Source organism: Lactuca sativa, chromosome 5, assembly GCF_002870075.4.
Source record: "Lactuca sativa cultivar Salinas chromosome 5, Lsat_Salinas_v11, whole genome shotgun sequence".
Classification (NCBI taxonomy): domain Eukaryota; kingdom Viridiplantae; phylum Streptophyta; class Magnoliopsida; order Asterales; family Asteraceae; genus Lactuca; species Lactuca sativa.
The window spans coordinates 307,942,850-307,948,710 of NC_056627.2; positions in this window are offsets into that span (position 1 = coordinate 307,942,850).

Consider the following 5,861-nt stretch of genomic DNA (forward strand, 5'->3'; position numbering starts at 1 on the left):
ATTAAGCAGGAGAAACCCATTTGGTCAGCTCCAGAAGGAATATTATTCTAAGGTAAGGCTAATAGAGAGACAAGTTTTACTCAACGTCACCAAAAATCCCTAACCTATGCAAAATTCAAAGTTTTCATGTTGTTCTAACTAATCGATAATAATCAAGTCCATTGAATTAAAGGAAAATCAAATAGATTAATTAATAAATTAATCACCTTAGGCAATAGTGAAATTGGTCGAACGTACACACCATTATTTGGTGAGTGATTATGTTTCCTGTTGAATCATCACCACCAATCCAGCTATTCACCACCTTCTCCAATTCAAATTTCGACTCCAATTCCTATTCCCACGCTCAAAACACCTGGATCCGGCAAGAGGAGAGATATGATGGCGGAAGGGTAAGCTAGAGTTAGTACGACCAACGGGAAGATTCAGGGGAGTGTTAACTAGGTCACGACACTCGAGCAGCGGTTTGAGGAGGGCTGAGAGCCACTCGAATGTTAAAGCAGTCATTTTGAAATATAGTTTGAAGGTATCGGGGTTTCTTGGTATGGCTGAATGGGTGCCGATGTAGATGTAAATAAGAGGGGAATAAATCAGGCTTAAAGTCAATGTAAATAGCATGATTATAAGGAGTATTATTAGAAGTTATTTATCAAATTACTTAGATACCCTTATTTATTTATTTATTTAATTTTTTTAAATTTTAATTGGTCCACAATTAATCCTACATCCACACAATAACTAGTTAAAATACATTAACCTATCTCTCCCTCTGTCTCTCTCTCTCTCTCTCTCTCTCTCTCTATATATATATATATATATATATATATATATATATATATATATATATATATATATATATATATATCCTCCCTAATAAATAAAAACCTTTTTTCCACGTGTCCTCTTCTCCTTTACTTGAACATATGTCATTTTCTACAATTTTTGAACTTTCTATTTTCCACTTGTCATTTTAATGTATTTTTCATTTTATTTAATTAAAATTCCTCATTTAATATGTAAGCTAATATATATATATATATATATATATATATATATATATATATATATATATAGGTATTTATTAGAAAGAGTTTATATATGTAATTTATTCAATACATTAAAGCCTCATTAATTTTATTAATTCAAAAATTTTCTCATTTTTCTTATAAATTTAAATTTTTCAAATTGTTAAAATTTCATAATTATTTTTTTTTAAATAAACTAATGTAATACATGCGTGTCACACCTAGTATATATATATATATATATATATATATATATATATATATATATATATATATATATATATATATATATATATATATATATATATATATAAAAGATCAAACGAGAACCATAAAGGTTAAAAATTGTTTTATGAAGACTATTTTTGTCCATTCCACCACTAGTTTTATTAAAAGTCATTTTCTTATAAATCATGGTTGTCAAAATCGTGATCCTGCTCGTAGGATCGTACGATCTTACGATCCTAGGTTTGCAAAACGATCTGGATCGTAAATAGATCGTATTTGGGGTAGGATCGTAGGATCAAGATCTGATCCGATCCTACCTTCCCATGATTTTTTTTTTGCAAATGATTTTTTACCACTTTATGTGTTTTACCCTTTACCAATTTACCGTTTATCATTTTGTGTTACGACTTATGACTAATATTTTGAAGTTTTTATAAGTTTTTAATGAAAAATTGAATTTTTGAAATATTTTTCGTGATTAAAATTATATTTTATTTTGTGGGATCTTAGGATCCCGACCCGATCTTGCAAACCCAAAAACGATCCTACGTAGGATCCTGATCTTAACAACCCTTTTATAACCAACTCATATATCTCAACTTCATATCTGGATCTGATCTCTCTCCACTCAACAAGTCTTAGTAACACAAAAATCTCTCCATTTTACTTCTACCACTAGTGATGCTCATCTCTTCCGCCACCTATGATTAATTGATTTCACAAACGACACCAAAAAAACACATCATCTGTAACAACCGATGCCAACTAACACAATCATTGTCCAACGCAACTATCACCGCTGACCTCTACCTTATACACCTTCAGATTTCTATTCATATTTGACCTTCGATCTACGATCTGTGTTCATCTCCAACCTCGAACCTCCGACCTCGCCAAAACACTGGAAAACACGTCGTTATCTCTTGTATTTGGTGCTCTAACACTAACGACCGCCTTTATTTGGCAAGGATCCACCCCTACCTCTAGTTCTGCTTCCAGTTCCTCCATATGTGCTTCCAGTTCTTCCAGATCTACTTTTGGTTTCTCCAAATCTGTTTCGTCTTCGACTATATCCACCATCGTATAGGGAAAAGAGACCATTTTACCCCTCATCTTGTTTGGTCCAAGACTAAGGCGCATAACCAATAATCATCCAAAGCCCATTTATGGCCCAATTTTCCAAATTGGACCCAAACCCTTACATGGGCCTTACCCTAAAGCCCATTAACTTTTCCCTAATCCAAAACATACATTCTAAAATGACCCAACAAAGCCCCAAGCAACCACGCCCAAACCGTAGCCCAAACATACAAGGCCTAAACAGACCGAGTACGAGGGGTGTACAAGCACGTACGTACAACGTACTCGCTCGGAGTCTTGTGCGCTAAGCATACCTGCTTGTATGCCCATCGTAATCACCCTATCTAGCCCAAACTTGATTTTCACTTAATCCATTAAGACACAGCTCCAAAACACAGATTTAACCTTCTTAAGCCGGATTATCACGTAAAGTTCCCAACTTTATGTCCATACATGACTAAATGAAGCTCTTATTCTTAAAATGGACTTAATAGATGACTTAAAGCATGCATGACACCATTCTTCTCATAAAGTTTCCACCTTTATGCTTAAGGATACCAAAAAAAAATCAGATCTGGAAGAACAAGCCATTAAACAACCCAACTCATCCATAGACCCAAAATGAGGCCAAAATCACAACAAACTAACCAAGAAGAGATCTAGACATATACAAGCCAAAATGCAAACTTGATACCTCAAAAAGCTTCCCCACAAGATGATAATTCAGGATCCAAAGCCTCTCCACCAAGCCAAACAACTTCAAGCTTCTCTTCTTTCCTACCTAAGGGAAAAATGTGCACCAAAGCCTTCCAATAGCTCAAGAACACCACCAAAACGCTACAAGGTCGATTTAGGGTTTCTAGGGTATGGAGGTTGGCTTAGAAATAAACAAAAGAGGCTAACATAAAGCTTTTATAGGGTATAATATGAGAATTTAGCATTTCACAGTCACCCTCGTACGCTCAGCGTACGAGGTCTCACACCCCAATCCTAACCTCACAGTACACTAAGCGTACTCATTACGCATGGCATAACGCCCTTCGCATAAGTATGCCCCGCGTACTCCCTTGGTACGCCCCGCATACTAGGGTCTTCTTTCAAACCCTAACTTATTCTGAAGGCCATAACTTCTTTGATACAACTCTGATTCCGACCATATTTATATCCATGAAAAGGTATCGAGAAGCTCTACACTTTTATCAATGCAAAATTTCCATACAGATCCCCGAACAGAAATCTAATTTCCATATAAGCCCGCTACCATTTTACAAAAATATCCTGTGGCTCCAAAACCAATTTCGAACGCCTGAAACATCTACATTTCATCACCCATGCCTAAATGGATAACGATTCGGAACAAGGCATTACACATACTCTCTAGAAGGATTTTAGGGACCCTAATGGTCCATATAATACCAATCTTTATATACATGTATGTCCCATGCATGTCTTCCAGTTTTCTAGGTCAAAAGGGTAAAGAAGATGATCTAACTTCATGCAAAACTTTCAAACTCCTTCAAAATCTAGATCCATACGGTATATTGTTCTAGGCACTAAGGAGAGCCATAAAGTTGCAAAATGTATCTCTTTTAACCATTCAAACTTCGCTTATGAAGAAAAACATGACATTAAACCTAGATCTAAGAGAGAACGACGGTGGATCCTTGCCGAAGCATATATGGAGAAAGGCATGCAAATGGCATATAACAATTCTTATTGATACAACTCAATCAATAATAGGGAATTAAACCAAAAACGACGCTTACGCAAACCGATACAAAAATTCCAAAGAACATAAATACTGATAATAACCGAAAAACAAAGCAAAAGATAAAATACCCGTAATATCGCCTACTGGAGTCCTGACCTCCTATGTCTGACACTAAAATGCCCATCTCCTCCCTGCTGGGGCTCCAGCCCTACCCTCACGACCATTAGTAATCCTCAAAGTAGCTGGAGCAGGTGCACTCATTTCTCCTCCCCTCAACATCAGACAATCGGCCTTTTTGTGGCCCACCTGGTTGTAGTGAAAACATAAAGGGATTGCCCCCTGAGGGCAATCCCTACTAACATGACCAACCCTGCCACACTTGTAACAACCCAAATCCCTATAACAACAAACCCCATCATGCAATTTCCCGCACGTACTGCACTGACCCCGACCCTGCTGGCCCATCCATCGCTGATCTGAAGTCTTGGGTCTTTTCCCGGGACCCTCCACTACCTGCACCTAATCTGCCCCGTCTTCCCTAAGTGCTCAATATCGATCTCCTGCTCTCAGGATCTAGAAATCATATCATTCAATGTCTTGCACCCTGATATACTCACGAACTCCCTGATATCATCCCTCAACATATCATGATACCTTACCTTCTTCATTTCCTCATCTGTTGCATACTGCGGAACCAATAAAGCCCTCTCCCGAAACATGGCAGTGATCTCTGCCACAGTCTCAGTAGTCTGGCGGAGATCCTGAAACTCTCGCGCCACTTGCTGCACCTCAATCACCGGTTCAAACTCAGCTCGGAACCTAGATGAAAAATCATCCCATGACATGGCATCAACTGCATCATCACCGACCTCAAGTCTTACCTCCTCCCACCAATCTCGTGCCCTGTCCATCAAAAGGCAGGAAGCATATCTGACCTTCGCCTCCTCGGGGCAGAAACTCGTCCTGAACGTGTTAGCCATATCTGCTAACCATCTCATATTGGCCCTGGGGTCCTTCTCCCCAGAGAACGTAGGAGCTTCGCATGCACGAAACTCGTAGAAAGAAAGAGTGCAAGCTCCAACGATAGCCACAACCTCTAACGAAACGCGCCTAAGCGCTCATCCATAATCTCCAGAATCCCCTCCTTGACCGAACCAAAGATCACAGGAGTCTGCTCTAAAATACCGTGGTTAATCCCAGTGAGATGAACACCCACATTCGCTCGTTAATTGGCTCAGTACCTGCACCTGAGCCAGAACTAGAACCAGAACCTCCTGCCTAAGTGTTCATCACCAAAATGATAATACAACGTGCAAATGATCAGAACATACCCACGAATCCTCTTCCCACAAACTTCTTAGATTCTCCAAAACTCTTCCCGATCCGAGTATGGATCCTGTGCTTTCAGCAGTACGGGCCCAATACTACCTTTCACACATATCCATATTTCCTCAAGAATCATCCCGAATCCTCTAAGTCACCTTCTCAAACCGATTCACCAAAAACTCACTAAATAGCGCAACTAAACCCATTGAATCACTTCCTAGGCTCTCCTAGGTTACATACCTCACCAGCCCTCAACTGCTGAAAGATTCCCACAAATGTCAACTAGCTACTTCATGAATATATATTTACATGCAACGGAGATCAAATAATCCTTCGAATAAAAGACTCAACCCTAGAACGGTTAGACTCAAACAAGATCTCACAACAGGGTCAAATCCATCACTCTGAGATTATTTAACATGTGCCATATGTGAAGGGGCCATATTTGGAACTTTAGCGGCAACCTCTGTTGCCACTAAAGATCATATTCT